The sequence below is a fragment of the Halichoerus grypus genome, chromosome 13, assembly GCF_964656455.1.
Source record: "Halichoerus grypus chromosome 13, mHalGry1.hap1.1, whole genome shotgun sequence".
Lineage (NCBI taxonomy): Eukaryota > Metazoa > Chordata > Mammalia > Carnivora > Phocidae > Halichoerus > Halichoerus grypus.
This window is the reverse complement of record NC_135724.1, coordinates 37,249,381-37,273,348: the sequence shown is the minus strand read 5'-3', so window position 1 is coordinate 37,273,348 and position 23,968 is coordinate 37,249,381. Positions and strand designations below refer to the sequence as shown.

General features: G+C 37.4%; 1 protein-coding gene across 16 annotated transcripts in view; it reads left to right on the top strand.

Moving 5' to 3' along the window:
* DTNA (dystrobrevin alpha) overlaps positions 1-23,968 on the top strand; it is a 340,154-nt gene that overhangs the window by 174,216 nt on the left and 141,970 nt on the right. The window contains exons 1-2 of one of the 16 annotated variants that reach the window (XM_078060443.1): positions 8,004-8,176; positions 20,342-20,481. The exons of 13 other annotated variants lie outside the window; for them this stretch is intronic. The gene's annotated coding sequence lies outside the window, so the exon portion shown is untranslated. Of the gene's footprint in view, positions 1-8,003; positions 8,177-20,341; positions 20,482-23,968 lie in introns of those variants that run through there. 2 more of the 16 variants (XM_078060441.1, XM_078060442.1) reach the window with 2 other exon arrangements.

Here is a 23,968-nt window from a genome sequence, read left to right as displayed (position 1 = left end):
TTCACAGGTGTCATCTCAAATATCACTTTCTCAGAGAGCATATTCTTTCTTCATACCCCCATTCCAAGCATGGACACAGACTTAATTATTCACTGTGAAGCTAAGAGCAATTCTCAAAGCTTTCCTAAAATCTTGATGATAACAGAGATATCACAAGTCAGAATATTAAAATTAGTCATCAGCATCATTCCTTAGACCAGAGTCATACCCTTCAGAAGGGATCCCATATTGGGGCCATCTCCTCCTGGGCCACCCTGTTTTAGAACCTGCTTCCCCTACAGATAGGAATTCCCTATGACCTGGACCTTGCTCCCTGTGTCCAGAACTTTAGCACCCATTCTCCGTGGCTCTAGTCACCAGACCCTCCTCTTTCCAGTTAATGACTCACAGTTTTCCAGCTATACCACCCATAAAGAAGGGAGCGTTTTTCTCTGTTACATAGGGTGGCTTAATTTCTCTTCCTTCGTCACTTACTTGCAGACTAGTTTATAATATAAACAGTAGGCCCATTAAAGTTTATTCCCAAAAAAGAGCATTCTTTCTCAAAGATAGTCATGAGGGCTATAGCCTCCTTAGGATATGGAAAATGCTGCAGTTTTAAAAGTAACAATCCATTTTATTTTATTTCTCTTTTTTGCATTTTTATTTATATTTTATCATTCTTGAAGTGCGTTTCTGTGTGTTTTTTTAATTTATTAAATTTTTAATTTTAATTCCAGTATAGTTAACATACAGTGTTATATTTGTTTCAAGTGTACAGCACAGTGATTCAATAATTCTATACATGGCTCAGCGCTCACCGTGATAAGTGTCCTCTTTAATCCCATTGCCTATTTCACCCATTCAACAATCATTTTAAAATCAAGCTACACAGTTACTTAGAGACAGATATGAATAGGTAAATAACAAAAATATCAATTGTGGCTGGTGAGATTATAAGTGGTTAGAAAATATTTTTGATTACTTTCATCTTTTAATTGGTTACAATGTTTATCAAAGATATCATAAAGCCTGAAGAGATAAAACAAATAGTGTTTGTCTTTAACACTTTGTATATTATTGCTACAAATATGATAGTACTGGGGGTGGGGGGCAATCCAAGCCACAGGATCTGATGTATGACTTAAGGTTTCTGTCTTCTCAATGTGTGTGTAGGAACATATAAACACGTAACTATGTCTTCACTGGGATGTAAAGTGTCTTTACATGTATAATGAACGTGAGTGGCTGACATCCTCCAAAAAGGCTATTTATCTGTGATGAACAAAGTAGAAGCTAATGCCTCTCTGCCTCATGTTACTTACATGTCATAAGTCTGAGATTATGTCAGGAGTCCTTTCTGATGTCTCACCTGGCAAACACAAAGTGTGGTGCCTTCAGTAAAAAATGAAGAACACCTGCTCACCATTATTTATGTGCAGATATCCTTTCAAACACTTAAGTGCCTCCCTCTCAGGCTTCTGTGCTACTTCCCTTCCTGTTCATTGTCCACCATTGTACAATACTTTCTCCAGTTTCCCCATTTCACATGTCACTGTGAGACTCTAAACAGAATGCAGTGGCCTGATGGAGAATTAACCAGTGTGAAGTATGGAGCAAGGATAACCGTGAACTCCCTAGTGTCATATACGGGAACGTTTGACATGTCAGATGAATGATGCTTACTGATGCAGTGTTTCCCATCAGAGACACCCAGAAGGGTCCAAAGTGCCCGATATCTTTATATTATGGGTCAATTTATATAAAATGTATTTAACTATCAAATGGACCTTCTTCATTCATTCCAGTGATGGAATTCATTTAGGTATATAGAATGACATTTCAGACATTGGTTTGTCACTTGTCTTAACTTACTCAAACAACTTTCCCAATTGTGTATTTCTTCAGTATTCTCTCTCTCGTACCTCCTGGATGATTTTTCTATGTGTTCTCTTTAACCACCTATGTTTGTTTTTTTTTAATCTTTCCCCCTAAATCACCTTACATCATTTTCCAGCTGTTCAATCTGTGTTTTCCCTTAATAATTTCTGCTCCTCTAGTCTTACCTTTAATTGTTCTCCTAACTTGCTTCATTTTATAATACCCTTTATTTTATCAAAATTGGCACCAATAATTAACTTTTATTGAGTGCTTACAGGGTGCATGACATTGAACTTGCTTCCTAATCTCTCCTTCATTACCTACGATATACACACACATAGTACTGGAGAAGCAGCTACTACCCATCGTCCCCCCTCACCTTGCCACCAACTACTTAATTACTTATCCTTTCCCAGGAGTACATTACAGGGGAAGGGAGAAATTCAGTAGCTTCTATCACTCCTACATCTAATCTTGGTCACTGAATATGCTCTTAGGGTACATCGGGCATCCCTCCACAGAGCTTTAACATGTATACTGTGCGAATGTAGTCCAAGTACCCAAACACAGAGTAAAAGAATCTGAGAAAACACACCTAACATCCCAATAGCCAACTGCTTTCTGAGCTTTGGAGCACACTGATTGGGTGATCCCCCCCCCCCCAAATGTTCTGCTTAAACTGACCTAATTAAATTATCTATCTACTCTCAAATCAGTTATATTTTTTTCATATATTATATCTACAGCTATATTTTCTTTATCCATATTCTTATCTCCCCATCTAGGTTGTGGGCTATTTATATTCTTTGCCTACATCTATACAATATGTGGTTTCAGAAGACACTTAATTAAAATTTATTGAATTAGAATAAGTCATCTTATTTTAGAACAAGTCACATGGAAGAGACCAAGAAATAATAATCTCTGTGTACTCTGTATTCAGACCAAGAAAATGAATTATTTCAAGAGCAAGTTCTCAGGAATATGCCTGTTTCCTTGACTTCATGGGTAGACTTGATTTTCAGAAATGTTCTCCCCTGTTCCCTCTAACTGAGAAAGAATATACTCTGTCAAACAAAGACATCATCATGGCTGTGCAAACACACCTGGGTTTCCAGGATATGGGATTGTCACAGAGGATGACCAGACAAGTAACTTATTCCCCTGCCCTACAAGTAACCTAACAGTCTGCCACTCAAATCCCACAGATCTTCTGTTTGTCCCACAGAATACAAGGCCATCAAAGAACTTGGGGTCTATCAAAGAGCTCTGCCTAATTTTATATCACCAACTTTTTTGAGCATCCTGACCTCTCAGCTCTCTTGGAATCTTTTTCCATTTTGTTCTCCTCAGGACAGATTTTGACCTGAGAGAATATTTGCTGCTTCTCAGTATCCACTCTGTTTGCTATCAGTGGAAGGTGACTGTAGAGACACTCCATATGGATTGCCTCTGACCAAAGAATAAAAAATAAAACTGTGTTACCCATCTCCAAGTTACTCCCATTCCTGCCTTGGACTCTGGAGCATACTCGTGGAGTTTCACAGAGGATACCAAACCGAAACTGGGAAGGAGCACCTCAGAGATGAATTGCCATTGAGAGTCAGCAGGATGAAATGACAGAAAGCTAAGTGGACTCACAAAGAACCCCAGTCTGTATTCTTGCACTAGAAGAATTCATGACAGAACTTTGAGCCAGTTATCTCACCTCAGTTTCCTCATCAATAAAATGAAATATTACACTGAATTATAGGGATGGATCTTCCAATTCCAAAATGCTATGCTTAAAAAAGAAATAAAATAAAATAAAATTCTGTGCTTAGATTTTCTAACTTAAACTCAATAATTCCCCCCTCCTGCACAGAAATCTATTCTAAGGAAATAACCCAAGATACAACCAAAAATTTATATACAAAAATATATCGTTTATATAAAGAAGTCTGGAAAAGACTAAGTATATATTTAACAATGAGGGATGGCTAAGTGAATTCTGATACATCCAAATAGTGGAATTTTATGCAACTATTAAAAAATATTTTCAAAGAATCTGTAATATCATACTGTGTTTATTTTACATGTCTTTCTTTAAGCCGAAGAAAACTATAGTCAAATTATCCAGGATTTTTAGTATATAAGATTAAGAAATACATCAAAATGTTGATATTGGTTACCTCTGATAGTTAAATTATGTGGTTTTAATGTTATTTCATAAATCTTTCTGTATTTTTCAATTTCTCTACATTGGACTCGTGATATTACCTTTCAGTGAGAAAATGGGCACGTGGTGTCACTTTTTATTATTAAGCTTCAAAACCAAGTGTGTTTTTCACTACGGAAGAATCCAGACTATAACTATATAATTATGAATTTTGAAGAGATGAAAAATCCAAAAGCAGAAATTTGGGAATAAATTTCCATATGTGAATAGGACAAAATGATTCAGGGTTCACAACAAGTTATCTGGAGAATGTGTAGCCATCAATTCACAGTGCTATTTAGAAACAGATATTTATAGCACCGTTAATACAATTCAAAAGAGAAGTGCATGTTTTGAAAACATCTTAAGGGTAAAATAGAATATCTTGATACTGAGTTATATAAACTGAGATGCCTTGCAATAGCCTTGTTCTTTCATAAGAAATTTTCACATGTAGAATAGATACTAATCCGATTAATATTTTTTAGGTCAGCTGCTCAAAGCAGCCCAAGAAACTATGCGCCTGCAAAAATTGTTCAATAGATCACAATCTTTTTTGTTGTTGCTGTGAACAAGTTCTCTTATTTGATTTAAACTCATGCCCTGACCATAAAGCTCTCTGTGGTATTATAAAATAACAATTTTAAAATGTGGCCTGAAAAACATTGATTTTGCAGAAATTCAAATTGTTTTGTCTTGTTTTAATTTCACTGGCATTAGCAGCCAGTTTTTTGGTAGCCATGCTGTTTAACTCAGGGGTGTGACCACTGAGCCCATGTTGTTACCTTGAGTGTGTGGGATTTTAGGTGCCCTCGTGTCTGAAGAGAGAGCAGTGAAGCAAACAACCTGGTAAACTCTCTACCAGGTCTGTGGATCTCGGGCTTGGCACAATTTCCCAGGGTACATTCTGAAGCATTATGTCTCAAAGACTGTTTCTCCCTCAGTGATTGGATTCTTCATATGAAATTAAGTGGGTCACACCAGCACAGATCATGTTACAAATTTTGTTCACACTGAGCAAGAAGTTCATCTTCACATTTGCAAAAGGGGATTTGAGACTTTGTGAAACCAAACATATTGACATCATATTTCCCTAATTCTTCAGAGAGAGAATCAAACAAGTTGCTTAACATCTGACAAAGGATGTTTGCTAATCGTAGTTATGCTCTAGGAGTAGTCTCCATTAACTAGATAAATAATAGGCTCTTCAGTTTACAAAATGAGGAACAGTGAGATGCATAACCCATCTGTAGGAGGAAAAAGACACAAAGTAAAGACTCCCAAAGAAATGAAGACAAGCAGTGGAAAAAGTTTCTATTCAGCTAGCCACACATGAGAGTAATTATGAATTATTCAAATTGTGGTTCTATTCATCTTTCCTTCATCAACGGTCCTGAAGAGGATTAAGGGGCTCTCACTTTCCAATGTATATGCTTCTTGCCTTTTTGGCCTGTTCCGCCTCACTGACACGCTTTATAGGACTATGTCATCATGAGCCACAACACTGAAGGATTTTTCAGAGTTGTAGCAAGTGCCAAAGCTATTTTAATAATCTCTACTGATTTGTTATAGGGCTTTTTGTTTTAATGATAGAGAAATCTTGCAGTGCACAACATTCATTTTATTCTATTTTATAGCAACTTTCTGCTGTTAAAGTTCTTCTTTCCACCACAGGTTTTTGTTTTGTTTTTGTTGTTGTTGTTTCTTGGTTTTGGGGTTTTTTGGTGTATTTTTTTTTAACCCCTGGCTGCTTCTTTGCACTATAAGGCTTCAAAGGGATTTTAATGCTAATTTTCCCATTCAATTGGCTTTGGTGTCTGGTAATTTCCTGAGTTAGATGACTGTGGAGAAAAGCAGCTAAAAATTCTGTGGTGGTGAGCCCTTTACAGCCCTCGTTACTGATCAAGGTGACCTTTCAAAGGCTGCTGTTAAGCCAACACCAGTAAATTGTTAAAAATGTGATCTCTGTACATAATTTCTATTCTGAGGCTCTTTATATGACAATTCTTATACCCCATTTTAACTTGAAAAAAAAACTGCTAATAAATGACATATAGGCCACTTCTTGAAAATTTGATATAAATATCGAAATGAACTGCTTTACTTCATGTTTTTCATATTAAAAAGATTTTTTTAATCGACTACCAACTTTAAAAGTCTTTTTACAGTCCATTTCACACTGGGAATATGTAAAACCTTTTGAGTGGTCACCTCCTCTAGATGGTTTGTAAGTGGGAGCGAGCAATCCTGGCTAGTTGCCTGAAATGGTCACTGTATTATGCTCATATTATGAAGCATATAATTGAAAATGTGTATGTGGTTGAAAAGGACAGTTTTATCAGCAAGGGAAAGTCAGGCATCAATGAGTTTTCTTGTTGTCCCTCTTGTTCAAAACTCATAAACAGTTTGGCTGAACAACACTAGTGGTAATTTGTTGAGCACTTACTATGTTTCAAGCTCAGTGCTTCGTATTTTCCTAGGGCTAGCTCATTTAATCCTTTGTCATATCTCTTTAAAGTAGAAATTTTACAAAAGAGTAACCGGGGTTTAGAGAGGTTAAATGATCTATCCAAGATCACAAAGCTAGCCTGGGTAAGAGCCGGATTTCAAACCCACATCCGAGTAACTCCATGGTTGCTCTTCTTAAGAGCTACTCTTGCCTGCCTCCCTTTGCAGCGTGGAATAATAAGGAAGAGCCTGTGAAAACCCCTCAGGGGCTGAACCACAGCAGAGAATGCTGTGGACATAGCCCTGAAGGAGCTGAGCTTTCCTCCACTGTGCTGACACAAAACATTCATTCCCTGCTTCATCCATTCAAGCAATAGCCAGTGAGCCCTACATTATGCCAAACCCTTTGCTCGTTACATGGTATGCAAAGATGAATAAGACCCCATTCCCCTTCCTGGGAGAGTCCATGTCTAAAGAGAAAGAACAGATATGTCAATGAATTATTATGAAATATGAGCTAAATTTGGAAAGTAAGCAAAGCTGGGGAAGCAGGGGAGTGGCAGTGCAAACCCGAGGGACAAAGTACCTGCTGGCTGGAGGACGGAGAGCGGCAACTGAAGGACGCCCATGGTGGGAAGGAGGGACCACAACTGACACGAAGTGAAGCCTGGGCTTCTGTCAGGCTTCCTTAAAGTACTGGGAATAAACTGAAGGCGGTTCCTTAAATCGTAATTACATAGCCATGGGTTTGGGGGGCGGGGGGGTCCCAGGATTCTTCAGAGTTGCTCTTGTCCCAACTCCAAAACTCCTACTCTTAAGATAGAGCCCCCAAGTATGGTTTGGTTGATTCTACCAGGCTGTGTCACTACAGATCCAAATCTCTGATCACTTGAAATAGGACTGAGACTTAATCTGTTTAAATAGTGGTTAAACACAGGGTTTGATGAAAAGAAAATGAAGAATTTTACCTCCCACCTCTGAGCTGTGATTAAAAGTTTGCTCTAGGAAAACACTTTGAGGCTAGCCCTTCCTACACTGATGTGTTTTCAGCATCCGTGTTGACTGAATTATTTAACTTTTATATATATATTTAAAGGAGCTGTGAGATCATTGCTGCATTTTTCTATTGGGTTAGTAACTGGCGTCTAAAAATACTTGGTTGAAAGAAGTAGCAGCTAATGATCAGTATCTTGAGGGATTAGTGGCGACTTAAAAATGCATATAGTTATTTCGTTTGTTTAAAGGCTTCAGGGGACCTCTTATTCTTATACCTCTGCTATTCGTTTTTCTTTCTTTTTTTTTCCTTGTTCACGAAGTTGAGTCAGCACCAGAAACATATTCAAATTAGACTTGTCATACAGAAAAAAAAAAAAAAACCCTCTGACTTTGTCAGGGTGGGTGGAGGGGGAAAAAGGCAACTTTTTGTCAGTCTTTTGTATTTCAGCAGCTGGATTCATTGCTACCATGGCAACGGACCACATGATGAGGTGTATTAGATTGCTGTGTGTTGAGCACAAGGGGAAGAATGAACACAGCGTTTTATTGAAGTTAAAGGTTGCTTTGGAGTTTCTTCTGTGGAAATGTGTAAGGTCAAATACTATAGCTCTCAGCATATGTAGAACTTTAGGGGAAGAATTAGGGGCATGTTGGTGCAGTTCACTACAAAACCAGGTAAGGCACAACCGAATCTATGAAACTGAACTCTTCTGTTGCAGGAGCATAACTTGCTGGGTGGAATTTCACCGGCGCCCCCACCCCCAGCCCTCCACGAACACAGGACAAATTTCTCCTATCCACCCCCTCCCCACCGCCTCCAGCTCCCTCCCCTCTGATTTTACCCTTTATTAATTTGAAAGTCTAAAACGTTGTGAATTTCTCTAGTTCTCTAGTAGTGTGTGTGAGGGTGTGTGTGCAAGTAAAAGAAAGAAAACTGGAAAGAAGTAATAAGAATGCAGTAATTCGTGTCTTCAGGTCAATGTAAAACTTGGGCAAAGTGCTTCCTCGCTTTGATCTTTGAAAATGGTCCACTTTTCTGAGAGGATACCTGATTAGCGGCATCGGTCCCAAGCTGTTTGTCTCTTATACGAAATTAAACCGGAGGACAAAATCCTCCCGCATGTTACTTAGTGTATTTATTGTATCTGCGCATTTATTCCTCTTGCATCATATTGCTCATCTGCATCACAGCCTCATCTCGCATGAGTAGTTCGGTTTTATCTATAATTTTTACAACATATTTTATTTCCATTAGCATTCTGTTCTTTCAGCCGTTGTGGTTCTGTGTGCTTCGGAGGATTTAAAAATAGAAGTAAATACAATACGGGTTATTATAAAATGAACTCTTGCTTAGAGGCTGGGGAAAGCGAATGTAAACAATGCAGGGTGGCATGGGGAGGCAGCAATTCCCAGAGCGCAGAAACCTCCTCCTGCGCTGTTTACTTGGCCCCCTAGCAGCTCGCTTCAAAAGAGATGGCTTTGATAGACCCAGAGCAAGTTAAAGGAGGAGAAAATGTCTTGACTAATAACTTAGGTTGCTGCCTTCTTCACGGTTTCTACTTGATGTTTGATGTCGGTCTTTCTCATAAGACATTAGGATTTACTTTAACTTTTTTTTAGCCCAGGGCTAACCCAGCCAACTTTTCTCGACTTAGAACAAATAGAACAAAGTTGTCCGGGCAGCTTTAGGGACAAAGCCTGACAAAAACAGGAGCAGAGCCCCCACTGTTACTCAAGCGGATTCACTCTCTACCTGGAGTGTTTTCATCAGAGAAAGTCTTTCGAAAATATTTTCCTAGCTAAAATCAGTTATTTGCCACTACAGTGATGTGGATAAAAGCCAAGAAAATGAAAACCAAGTTTGGTCATATATCACTCTTTCTTCAAAAGGGAAACAAATTTTGTGAAATCCATTTATGCTCTGTGATTTTCATTGCTATTTCCTTGGTCTCTCCAGTTTTCATACATCTGGATCATCTTCTAAATTTGAGCAAGGAGTTATAATCACTTTTCAAAACAATTTCTTTTGCCATGATTGCAAATAAAGGGAACTATTTCCATGATCAACAAACATCAAAAGCATTATACTAACACTGAACATGTGTAAAACGCCACGCTGTATCTGAAATCATTCTTTCCTTTTACCCTGTGTTGTTTGGAATATAGAACAAGCCATGAGCATCAACTCTGAAACATCAAATATTTTCACAAGCGTAAGTTGTTATTAGCTAAGGATAGGAAGTTCCCAAGAAGGAGTGAAAGATGGTACCTGGTAAAATATTTTAAAGTGTGACGTTCTCAATACTGACAATTTCTGAGGTAGAAAGTGGTAGGTATTTATTAAAGGAAAAATAAAGGAGGGAGGGAGGCAAAGAAGAAGGGAGGGAAAGTCAGAGACACAAAGAGAAGACACGAGAAAGACAGATGAAAGGTAAAGATAAATGTGTAAATGATCTCTTAACCACGCTTCCTTCTTTCCCAGCAGTATTGGAATGGGTTAAATCTCTGTATATAAAAGAAGAGAGATAGAGTAGTGTGGATGAGGTAGAATCACTGAAAAGTACTAGCATTCCATTATCCCGTATTTGAAGTACTTGATCAGGCCTAGATCCATTCTATAACTGGAATGAAAACAAAGTCCTATTGTTTCAGTTCCTTTAGTTCCTACTGTCTCAGTCCTTGCTGCTGTGGGCTAAGATATCACCCAGCTGAGACATTGGAGTGAGATGTATGTAAAAACCAATATGTACCCAGATTTCTGTGATCTTTACACACCTGACACTAGGCCATGTGTACATGTCCATTTCTCAGGTCATCGTAACTGAGAGGTCCATAAAACGGAAACTCCTTTTAAATTTTATTTTTTTAATAAAACTATACATTTAAGTTGTACAACATAATGATTCGATACACACATACACATAGTGAAATGATTACTACAGTCAAGCTAATTAACGTATCTTTCCCTCACATAGTTGCTACTTGTTGGTATGTGATGAGAGTACTTGAAATCTGCTCTCTTAGCAAATTTCCAGTGTGCAGTATTACAGTATTATTACCTGTACATTACGCTGTACATTAGCTCTCTAGACTTACTCATCCCACATAACTGCAACTCTGTATGCGCTGACCAGCATCTCCTCTTTCCCCCACCTCCCCATCTCTAGTAACCACCATTCTACTCTCTGCTTCAATGTATTTAACTTTTTCAGATTCCACATACAAGTGAGAACACGCAGTATTTTTCTTCCTGTGTCTGGCTTATTATTATAATGTCTTCTAGGTTCATTCATGTTGTTGCAAATGGCAGGATCTCCTTTATAAATATTCCACTGTATGTATATACCACAATGTCTTTATCCATTCATATGTCGATGACACGTCATTTCCACATCTTAGTGATTGTGAATAATGCTGCAATGAACATGGGAGTGCAGATGTTTCTTCCATGTACTTATTTAATTTCCTTTGGGGATATACTCAGAAAAGAGATTGCTGGATCATATGGTAGTTCTATTTTTAGTTTTTTGAGAAACCTCTACACTGTTTTCCATAATGGCTATATGAAAGTTTCTTTTCTAGTTGTTCTGATACTTATATTCTTAAGATGCAAAATGATTTTTGATATGCTTGTTTTAAATTAGAAATGTTGCCAAGCTGTTTTAATTGAATCGTATTTTTGTCAGTGTTTCTTTAAGTATGCTTTATTGTCCATTTTGAATGATTAGTAGTATTTCTTAACATTTTAGCTTTAATTTCTAGAGCTCCCTAACCTCTCAGACAAACAGCTAATTATCTACATTTACCTCTGTTAAGGAGACAGATGTTCAACAGAGTCATGATGAAGAAGAATCATAGTGACTATTATAGCTCCTTCAATAAAATTAATGATAACTGTTGAACCCCAAGACAATATTTCTTAAGTAAAGTTCCATTTTTAGGTATTGCTATTTTTAAACCTATGACTTCACTACACTAAAGTGGATTTTATTATTGACTACCATGTAATTTTTTGCATGAAAAGAATTGGACTTTTTAAAAAATATTCTTAAATACTTCATATGGAAAAAAAGTAATGGCACTATGATCATGATGACAGTGGCAATAATGATTAATTCAGAGAATAAAATAGACTTTATTAGAAAGCTCTAAGCCCTGTATGTAGTAAAAGGCCAATGTTTTTAAAAAGAAAGTAGAAATTTCTGGGGCACCTGGGTTGCTCAGTCAGTTAAGCATCTGCCTTCAGCTCAGGTCATGATCTCAGGGTCCTGGGATCGAGTCCCACATTGGCCTCTCTGCTCAGCGGGGAGTCTGCTTCTCCCTCTCCCTCTACCCGTCCCCCCTGCTTGTGCTCTCTTTCTCACGTGCTCTCTCTTTCTCAAATAAATAAATAAAATCTTTTTAAAAAAGTAGAAATTTCTAATGGGTGGTGTGATTTTCAGATATTTACTTCCAAATGTAATTAATTCCATTAATAACATTTAGAAATCACTAACAATAGGTGTGTCTGCTATATTCTTATCAGAGCTTATTATAAAGGATGTTGACTTTGTTCAATAAGCAATAGAGGCTTTCATCAATAATGATTAAACTTACCAATAATTGTGCAGTGTGTTATAGTAAAAGAGTAAACTCATTGCTAGTAATGAACAATTTGTCTTAATATACAAAAAGGAACAATCAACTGGTTCCATTTTCATAATAATATTAACCTGATAAATTTTAGAGTGATAAATTATTAAAGTAATTCCCCACTACCTGGTATGCATATTATCAAATATTCACTACTAACACTATTTCAATATTTTAATCTTTTCAAATTCTAAATTATTTTTTTTGAGAGAGATAAAGAGAGCGTGCACACTGATCTTTTTATTGTCTCCATAGTTTTACCTTTTGCCAGAATGTCATATAGTTGGAATCACATATTATGTAGCCTTCTCAGATTGGCTTCCTCTGCTTAGTAATATGCATTTAAGTTTCCTTCGTGTCTTGTCAAGTCTTGATAGCTCACTTCTTTTTAGCACTGAATAATATTACATTGTCTGGATGTATCACAGTTTATTTATTCACTCACCTACTGAAGGACATCTTGGTTGCTTCCAAGTTTGGGCAATTATGATTAAGCTGCTACAAACCTCCATGTGCAGAGTTTTGTGTAGACGTAAGTTTTCAGCTCCTTTGGGAAATAACAAGGAGTATGATTGCTGGGTCATATGATAAGAGTATGCTTAGTTTTGTAAGAAACTTCCACACTGACTTCTTAAGTGGTTGTACCATTTTGAATTCCCACCAGCAATGAATAAGTATTCCTGTTAGTCCACATGTCACCAGTATTTGGTGTTGGTGTTCTGGACTTTGAGCATTCTAATAGCTGTATAGTGGTATCTCATTGTTGTTTTAATTTGCCTTTTCCTAGTAACATATGATGTGCACATCTTTTCATATGCCTATTTGCCATCTGTATATCTTCTTGGGTAAGGTGTTTGTTTAGGTCATTGGCCCATATTTTAATTGGGTTGTTTGGTTTTTTATTATTGAGTTTAAGAGTTCTTTGTATATTATTGATAACAGTCCTTTATCTGATGTGTCTTTTGCAAATTTATTCTCCCAGTCTGTGGCTTGTCTTCTCATACTCTTGATATTGTCTTTCACAGAGGAGAAGTTTTTAATTTTAATGAAGCCTAGCTTATCAATTATTTCTTTCATGGATTGTGGCTTTGGTGTTGTATTCACTAATTATTTTGAAAATATCTATAAATTAAACAAATATCATTTTAATCCTTAGCAAATATTTTTAAAAGAGAGAGGCAGGAGGAGGAAAGGGAGATAATACCCAGTGTTAGGGAGGGTGTGGAAAATGGGAGCTCACATACAATGCTATTGAGAGTACAAATTGATACTTTTGGAGGAGGGTAGGGTCAACATGGCAATGTGTATTAAAGGCTTTAAAAATTACATACTCTTGGACCCAACAATTCTACTACAAGGAAAATATCCTAATATCCTAACAAAAGAAATAGTCAAATATATATATATATATATATATATATATACACATATACATATATATGTGTGTGTGTGTATATATATATATATATATATATACACATATACACATATACACACACACACAGGGTTTTTCATTGTGGTGTTTATGTATAAACAAGAGTGACCATTCTGAGGAACAAAATCTGAGGAATATAACAAATACACCAGCTTATATTTCTGTTCTGGTAACTATAAAGCTGTAAGAAGTCATAGAAATGGCTATATGCTTATCGAACTGTTCCACTTCTCTACTCTGTAGATAAAACATAAATAGGCATCATAGTATAGAGAAAAGGGCATTGGCTGGCTTAAGACTCAGAATGCCTGAGTGCTGCTATGGACTAGCTGAATTAATATAAATATGGAAATATAAGGCATTATTAAAATCCTAATGTTAGAGAGGAGAAAACAAAAAATCTGTGGATCCCTTTACCCATTTATTTGCATTTGTCTTCACAACCAATCTTGCAAATAAATAGTTCCATATCAAGTGGAAGAGGGAGAGTATAGTGTTATAATTTCACCGAAAGAAAATGCCAAATGGTAAAACCTGGAATGCCTTGACTTTGATAGAAAAACAGTAAAATATTTTGGATAGGATGTACTTCCCAATTATTTTTGTTTGAAATTTACTCAAAAGAAATTTCTGCTTACATAAGGATGAGCAAAGGATAATTGGTCTTGAATGTAAACTAGCCTTTAGGTGTAGTGAAGTGGGCAGAGATTTAGTGCAGGTGTTGTTCAATAGAACCTCCCATGGGGGGGGTACCTGGGTGGCTCAGTCAGTTAAGCATCTGACTCTTGATTTGGGCTCAGATCATGATCTCAGCATCATGGGATTGAGCCCCATGTCAAGCCTGGGGTTGGGCTCTGCACTCAGCAAGGAGTCTGCTCTCCCTCTGCCTCTTCCCCTGCACACACATGTTCTTGCACTCTCTCTCTCTAAAATAAATAAATAAATAAATAAATAAATAAATAAATAAATAAATAAATAAATAAATAAATAAATAAAAAGAAAAAAAAAGAATCTTCCATGGTGCTAAATATGTTCTATGTCCAATGGTAACTATTAATCACCTATAGTTGAGCCCTCAAAATATGACTAGTGTCATTGCGGAACTGTATATCTAATTTTATTTAATGCTAAGTAATTTAAATTCAAATAGCCATCTCTGACTAACACTGTCTTATTGGACAGTGTGGCTCTAGAATTAAGGACAACAAATTGGGTCTTTTATTTAATGTGGGGATTCATTTCGATCATCTCTGATGAATAAGGGTGATATAGGACAAGAAGGTGAATATTCTTGGTGAAATTTCCCTTTCATTCAAGGAAATACTTAACAGGAAAATCTTTTGATTCTGTGACTGTAAGTCCAAAATTGTTCAGAGAAGTCTTGGTCTCAAATATTCTTTAGCCTTCCTCACTTAAGAATTCTAATGTTCACTGTTTTTTTTTCATTTACCAAAAAGAAAACACTTAAGTTGGATTTCTGCCTCATGTGTAAAAAAAAAAAAAAATGTACTTTGTTTTCCTTTATTCTCACACTACTACCACCCTTACAACACTTCTGACACCAGATGTGTGGGTTTTCCACACCAAACAATTCTGACTAACTGCCTGGAGTTACTGTCAGATCCCACAGGTTAAAGGCTCAGTCTCACAAGACTACCTGCCCCACCCCACTCCAAGGCCAGTTATAAGTCCAGGGATCACCTGTGCTTCTGACCGATTGGCAATAAATTGGAAGTTTCCATGACCCCCTCCTCAGGTTCAATCATTTGCTAGAATAGCTCACAGAACTCAAGGAAACACTTAATGTTTGCTGTTTTATTGTATAACAGAGACTATGAGAAAAAATACCAATGAACAACCAGATGAACAGATAGACAGGGAGAGTTCCAGAAGAGTTCTGAGGGCAGGCACTTCTGTCCCTGTGGAGTTGGGATCCACCACTGGCCTGTCACATGGATGTGTTCACCAACCCAAGAAGCTCTCCAAACCCCACACTTTGGGGATTTTTATGGAGGCTTCATCAGTTTGGCACAGTCATTCTCCGCAGAGAATGGGGATGGAGTTGAAAGTTCCAAGCTTCTAGTCATGGCTTGGTCTTTCTGGTGACCAACCCCATCCCAAAGCTATCCAGGAGCCCACCAAGAGTCACCCTTAGAACAAAGACATTCACTCCTATCACCTAGAAAATTCCAAAGTATTTAGGAGCTCTCTATCAGGAGCCAGGGACAAAGACCAAATATTAGAACAAAAGATGCTTCTAATGTTCTTATCACTTAGGAAATTACAAGGGTTTTAGGAGCTCTGTGCCAGGGCCCAAGGGCAGAGACCAATATCTCTTTTCTATTATTTCACAGTCAGACACTGGACTTGACATTGAAAACGTAACAACAGTCTAGAGTCCCTAGATTCAAAGTTTCCTTGGAATATGATTAGGAATCATATGACACAGACCAGATGTTACAGAGAAGGGGTGAGAAAATGGTTTGTGTAGAAGGAAGCATTGGGACAAACTTTAAAAATAGTGAGCATTAAATAGGAGACTGGGGAGAAGAAGATCTCTAGAGAGGGAACAGTTGGGAAAAATCAGGGAAAGTTGAGAATTGGAAATCTCTGAGGATGTAAGCTAGTCATGAAGATGTAACAAGAATAGAACTCAGAAGGTGTTCAGGGACCAGATCATTATCACCACCGCCTTCATCACCATCATCATCACATCATTGTCACCACCATCATCACTGCAATCACAGTAACCACATACTGGTCACTTGGCATTAGACCAAGCATTTCTCATGCATTATTTAATTCTTGCCACAACCCTAAGAAGCAAATACTGCCCTAATTTATTGATGAGAAAACTGCACTGCCAATAATTGCCAAACTAGGATGTCAGACCAGGGGCAGCCTTGTTAAACCACACGGAGTTTCCACTTTTGCTGAGTATTCTCATCTCTCTTCTATGGAATTTAAACTGCTTTATCCCGAATACTCTGGGAAGCTGTCTGAGAAAAGTCATACCAGCAGCAAGGTAGAAAACAGACTAGGGGAAAGCCATATTAGATGGACAGAAATAAGTGAAGAAGTTAATGGCACGGTTCAGAACAGGGATGAGGGAGAGCAGGTCTGAGCTCAGGGCATGAAAGTAGAATTTGAAAAGGAGTCGATTTGAGAGGTGTTTTGCCAATTGTCTGTCTTTACAGTAAGTCAGGTAGAGAATATCTGACTTATTTTTTAAGCCCCCTTGAAAATTGTCAATAACTGCATGCAGCAGTATAGCAAGAGTATTGCTGCCAAGGAAACAGAGCTTATCTTGTAATATGCAAGTTCTCCTAACAAGACCAACTTGCATAAATCATCCTGTTGGAAATAAGTGCCACTTACTCTCATCTGTGTTCTTGAAGCATGTGGCACATCACAATATTGTTTGGAGATGTGATATAATGGAGGTTATAAAGAAATACTTTATATTTCTGAAATTATCCCTTTATGAAAGTATCCCTTTCATTAAAACTTTAATGTTCTTTGATAAGGACATAGAGTGATTTTTTTTTTCTTTCCAACACATAAGGATTTTTAAAATATATAATTAGAGCTCATTTAGAAAGGTCAAAACAGTTCCCTTTATCATTGTGGAAGCAGGTCTTCTAAATGAATTTCTGATTTGGGTACATTATTATTCTCCTGCCTTTGCCCATCGAGGTGGATTTTTTTTTTCTCTTGGCAGTATATCCTGGTTCACTTACGGATTGGAAGATAATAGAAGTTGTTACTTCCAGCATCAGGGCCTCCAATGTTTTCCAAGAAGTTACTTTCAATTTCTTCCAAAGTCTTATGATCACCGTGGTTGGAAAAGAGTGTTGAAAATGCAGAATAAAGTGGAGGAAGTGAAATGTTGGCTTGACAATAAAGAGCTGAAAAAAAGGAGAGGGGTATTGCCCAAGAGGATCTGCAGTAGTCTGGCTATCAGGAGGACCAAGCAAAGAGGATGAGGAGGAAATAGCAGAGAATAGCAATGTACTGACCATGTTGTGCATTCTCTAATGTAATAAAGTAGCACACTTTCTAAGTGCCAGATACTATTCCCAACATGTTTACTTACTTTTTTAAAAGATTTTATTTATTCATTTGAGAGAGAGAGAGAGAACACACGAGCACAAGCAGGGGGAGTGGCAGAGGGAGAGAGAAGCAGACTGCCCACTGAGCAGGGTCCCAGGACCCCAGGATCATGACCTGAGCTGAAGGTAGATGCTTAACCAACTGAGTCACCCAGGCGCCCCTAGTTTACTCATTTAATTTTAAGCTAATGAATCCTCATTTAGAGAACAATACCTAGCACATAGAAATCACTGAATACATACAGTTATTATCTTTGTTAATCATTACAACAACCCCATGAGCCTTTTATTATATATCACCTTTAAATTATGCATGAAGAAATCAAGGCCAGTGAGGTTAACTAATCTCCCCAAGGGCTTACACTTAATAAGAGAGCTGTAGTTAGTGGGCTCAACCACTATGCCATCTTACCTACTCTTAATCTATGTAAAGTCTATTATAGGTAAAGGGATAATACTTATAAAGTGCTTACAGAGTAGTTGACATATAGTAAATTCTTAAAGCTGCTAGCAATTATTATTATGTAATAAGATTTAGAAGATGTTGTGCTATTTATGTTACTCTACACTACACTGCTCCCAGAAATAGTGAGATTGTTAGGGCAGCTTTGGCTTTATTCACATGTAAGTTTGAGTAAAGCTTTGTTTACGAGCATGCCCATTATAAATTGGAGGAACCCTCTTTCTACCCAAACATTATCAATCAGTCTGACTGGCACTTGAAGTTTTCACCTCAAAATATGTACCTCATAGAAGTGTCCCATATACACATCTACACAGCTCTGCCCTTTTGACAGAGAATGACTGCAGCTAATGGTCCTAATGCGAGCAAGTGAAATTCCCTTCCATGCTTGGTATTTGCATAATATATCAATTTGTTCATTGCGGTCTGACATTTGCATAACCTAAGGGAGTTAGTGAGCTGCTAGCAGGCAGGAAAAGGAATCAGGCCAAAGTAGGAAAGGCGTAGTCATAAGGGAATGGACTGGTAATAGAGTCCTCAAGGTCACGCAGGTGGTTCCAGGCAGAACCCAACCCAACCAGACCCTAGAACAAAGTCAGACACAAACTTGGGTTCTGATTGGTTTTCCTATAACACGGGTTAGTTGGGGGTAGGTGGACTGTCATCCTCTGTACAGAAATAATTTAATGGAAAATGAGGTGACTTGCAATCTAACTGAAGTAAGAATATCAACAGATGCAGAATTAAAGGTACGCACCATTGTAGATAGAGACAGTGAAAGCACAGCTCTGTTCCTGGAATTCCTGGAGGGAATGGTACTGCTGTGGACTGTGCATGAGAAACGAGCAGTGGAGGTTTGAGGACACCATGGCTCAGGATGGCAGAAATGTGAGGACTCTGGAAGGAGTCAGGGGATTGCCAAGAGAGCGAGCAAGGGAAAGCCTCAGGATGGGTGACCAGCAATTGCCTTGTCTTCTGCATCTGTCACTCCCATAGTGCCCTTTGTCTATCAATGACCAGTGTTTTAGCCAATGATGTCACTGGGCAAGTGTCCTAGGGACCACCCCCGTAGGAAGACGAGGCAGAAGACCAGCAGACCTCCCTCCACTCTGCTACTGAGGGAAGGGCCGGCTGGGGGATGAGGTGGGAAAATCTGTCTTTAGATGTTATCCTCTGCTATGCAACCTTCATCTCAGATGGCTACGTCTCCATAAGCTTAAATGGCCATAGTTTCTTTGAACATTTAGGGACTATGTGGATAATGTTATGATTCACGGGGTTTCCAAAGTAATCTCTGCAAATGTTATGTGTCGTTTATTATCTGGAGAAGTAATAAGCTTTTATTAACCATAATAACTAACGTGTGTATGTGATTTACTGTTTGCACAGTATTTTGGTTGCATTATATTTGAATCTCCTAATAATCTTGCAAGGGAGATGACATCATTATACCCTTTTTAGAGGTGAATGAATGAATTTCTTGGAGGCACTGAGTTAGCCAGGAAAGCATAGATTTTCATTTACTGATTTACTAATACATGCTGTTCACTCAAAGTCCCTCTCACCTTCAAACGTAAAAATCTCCTCAGTGATAGCAATTTGTCTTTAAAAGACTTCTATTACAAATAAAGAGCTCTTGGATTTATTCAGATTATTCAGATTGGATCCTCTTTTTTTCTTAATACTTCAAAGTAGTTTATGTACACAGTAGGTATTTAATAAGTGTTAACTGCCTGGTTATTGTCTCTTTGTACTCCTCAAAAGTAATCACTCTGATTCGTATGCATCTGATGAAAAAATCATTTTGGAGTAAAGAGAATAGTCAGAAATTGTAATTCCCAATGTGGGAAACTAATGTGAATAAAAACGAGAAGCAATTCTTTTTAGTTTAAGAAAAGGCTGTAACCTCCAACATCTAAACGAGTGGATTTAAAATAATTCAAATGGCCAAAACCAGAAGGCAACAAGGCAGATGCTTCATGCCTATGTAAAATCGATAAAAGGCAATTATTATGAGCCTCCAAACTAGTCTCTTCCATATTCACACAATAACCAAACAATATACAATTTTATCCTACCAATATAGTGCCCCGTTCTATTCCTAGGTATGTGTTTGGTCTTCGTATTACACAATCGTATTTGCAACTCTCCTTTACCCAACACTGCTCGTGGGTTTAGCTGTCTTTCTTGTCTCCCAGAGATATCAAAAATACTCTTCCCCCTGGCTGATTCCCTGTGAGAACCGATGTTAAAGTCTCAGCAGGAGAAACAAAGTCAGAGGTGATGGTCGTCAGCAACAGGTGTTTCCAATTTGGCGACACTGACGTTCCTTACTTCAGTGAGTATTGCTTCCATTCGGGCTCCCTACTGCTTATACTTTTCCTTAAAACATAAAAAAAAACCATTCTGAATTGCAACATTTATTACCTTTGGTGTTTAAAATTGTATTAAAGTAATCCTTTGGGTTTAAATGTTCTCTTCTGACAGTAATGCTAAGATCTAAGACTCTTGTTGAGGATTAGGGTTAGGCAAGAAAAGAATTAAGATGAAGGGCAGCTTTTCTTAGCAGCTATTAAATATATTATAAAGCTATAATTATAATTAAGTTGAACTATAATTAAAGAGGGTGTTGATATAGAGAAAACCCTGGGTTATAAACAAATACTAGCATATGTATTAATATATGCTAGACAAGGCACAGTACATATCAGTAGGGAAGGTTATTATTATGCAGTAAGTCTCATGGGGAAAGAGAAGGTCTTCATACTACAAAATAAATTCCAACTAGATTAGATTTAAATACTTATAATAAATCAAACTATGGGGATTAGAAAAAATATAGGGGAATTTTTAAAACAGATTTATCAAGATATAATTGACAATAAACCATTATTGACAGGGTATGAATTAATATGTTTTGACATAATGTGTATACCCTTTAAACCATCTCTAGAATCAAGATAGCTAACATTTCCAACATCCCCCAAAGTTTCCTCATGCCCCTTGGTAATGCCACCTTCTCATCCCTTCCCCATTCCCAAGCAACCACAGACCCACTTTTGGTCACCATAAATTAATTTGCATTTTCTAGAGTTTTCTATACGGAATCATCCAGAGCATACTCATTTTGTCTAATTTCTTTCATTCAGCATAATTATTTTCAGATTCAACCATGTCGTTGCATGAATCAATAATATGTTCATTTTTATTGCTGTGTTTGTTTATTGTTTCTCCATTAATCCAGTCATGGGCATTGGGGTTTTTGCTTCTGACTATTACAAATAAGGCCACTATGACCATTCATGTTAAAATCTTTAAATATATATATATTTTTTTTTCCTTTTGAGTAAATACCTGAAGGATTTTTAAATGATCTGTGAAAGGAAAGGGCCTCATAAGTATAAAAATGGAGGTTCATAATGGAAAAAAGAGGTTATATTTGACAACGTTAACACTTTTAATTTCTTCACATCAAAAAATACCATTAGTAAAATTCTAGGTTAAGTGATAGTCAAGGAAAGTGTATAAGTAATAGCTAACACTGGTAAGAACTTGCTATGGGCAAGGCATCAGAAACGGTATGATGTTTGCTGTATCAGTTATTCTTCACAATAGTCCTGAAAGGTAGATCCTGTTATCCCAGGTGAAAGCACTCCGGGTCTTAACCCATGTTCTGTGCTGCCTTCCCTTGTTACGTGCAGATGGCCATACTTGGCAGGGGAAGAAAGTCCAGCATCCTAACGCAGAAAAGTGTATGTGAAACGTAATAGAAACAATTCATAAAATGAATGTCTGGTCCACATATGGGAGATAATATGTGGGTAGCCTTCACATAAAGAACTTGTGCAGACCCTATAGAAAAATACTAAGAGGTAAAATGAGAAAGGGACATAAGTAGGTAGTTCACAACCAAGTGAAAGTAAAAGTATATGAAAAAATACTAAACTTCACTTTTAATCAAAGAAATTAAAACATTGCCGTAACAACCTTTCAAAGGAGCAAATATTTTTAGATATTTTGCTGTTGGGTTGTTTTGCTTTGGATAGTGGCAACGTGTCATGTTAGTGAAGTTGGAAGCCGTCCTCACACTTTATTGGTGGAAGTATAAATTAACACAATAATTCTGGAAAGCAATTTGACAATATCAGTAAGTATCAATGACTTTGAAAATAGTTACACCCTTTGGTTAAAACTTCCTTTTTGGAATCACCTAGAGAAGTGTGAAATGGATACGAAGATTTCTTTTTTAGCTTTATTTATAGCAGTGAAAAATTGAAAATATCTTGTAACAGGAAAAATGAGCAGCTGAAGTCATTCTATAGATAAGAAATCCTATGCAGCTACCAAAGGGGTGTTTCTCAATCTATTTCATAAATTATTGGTAGGAGTGGAACTTACTACAAATTTTTGGAAAGCAGTTTGATAATACTTTTAATTGACTTAAAATACTTATGAGCATTGACTTAGTGATTCTGCTTTTCAAACTGTAAAATGGCAATACTTTTGCACAAAAATTTGTAAGCAAGGATATTAATCAGTATTATTTAAGATAATAATTTTTAAAACAACTAAATGCCCAATAATGGATAAATAATTTAATAAATTCAATAGATTATTTAATAAATTAAGTTATGGCACAGTTATTTGATGAAACCATTTAAAATATCTTATAAATAGTGAGAGAGAATATACCTTTAAATAAAATACCATCTACCATTGAATCCTGATATTGGAATTAAAAAGTAAAGAAAGATAGAAGAAAACAAAATGTCAGTAATGATTAATCTATGGGTAATACATTAATTTCTGTCCTTACTTTCCTGTGTTTTCTAAGCTTTCTCCAGTGGATATATGCTACTTTTTAAATGCTGTGATATAAATTAGGTTATAGAGGCAGAATTTGAAATTGAATACTCGATATGACCGCAGCTTTGTACAGAAAAGAGGCAAGAAGGGAATCAACCAAAACACTAATAGTATGGTTTTTGTTTTCTTTTGTATAATTTTTGGAATTTTTCTAAATAGTAAAGAATCAGGGCAAAAACTATTTTGAGAAAGAGAGGGGAAAAAACAAGGCCCTCTCTTTTTTTTTTCTTTTAAAAATTTTATTTATTTATTTGAGAGAGAGAGAGCATGAGCAGGGGGAGGGGCAGAGGGAGAAGCAGACTCCCTGCTGGGCAGGGAGCCCACCATTGGGCTCCATCCCAGGACCCTGAGATCATGACCTGAGCTGAACACAGATGCTTAACTGACTGGGCCATCCAGGCGCCCCCAAGGCCCTCTCTTTAATCTGAGAAAAATAATGCATGAGAACAGAAGGGAATTATAATAGGCTCCTTCTACTGCAGCAAGATATACCTCTCCAACCAGTTTAAAAAGATGAACTGATTGATATAAATAAAAAGAGCCCAGGTACCCTTGGCTTTTTAGACTTGTTTAGACTCTGGAGACCCAGAGGACATCCCCAAAGTGCCATCTTTTCCTATTTCCAGGCTCTGCTAGTTTCTGCTTAACTGTATTCCTATTGAGTCCTACCCAAACAGCATAACCAGATCTCGGGTCTCTCACTAGCCCATGGACAGGGACTTTCCAAGTGGCAAGTAGGATGGCCACCAGCATCCCCAGCAGGGAATTGTTCTTAGTACCTCAAACAAGATCCCAGCAAGTAAGTGGCAAAAAGCTGCTTGGGTTGTGTGCACAGCCCTGAACAGTCACCGTGGCCGGGTGGGGGCGGGGGCATGGGGTATTCTACTTCTCTGTCTGAAGGGAAACAAAGTCCGCCCCACAGCAAACACATGGAGTAGATGACGAGAGAGATTTACAGG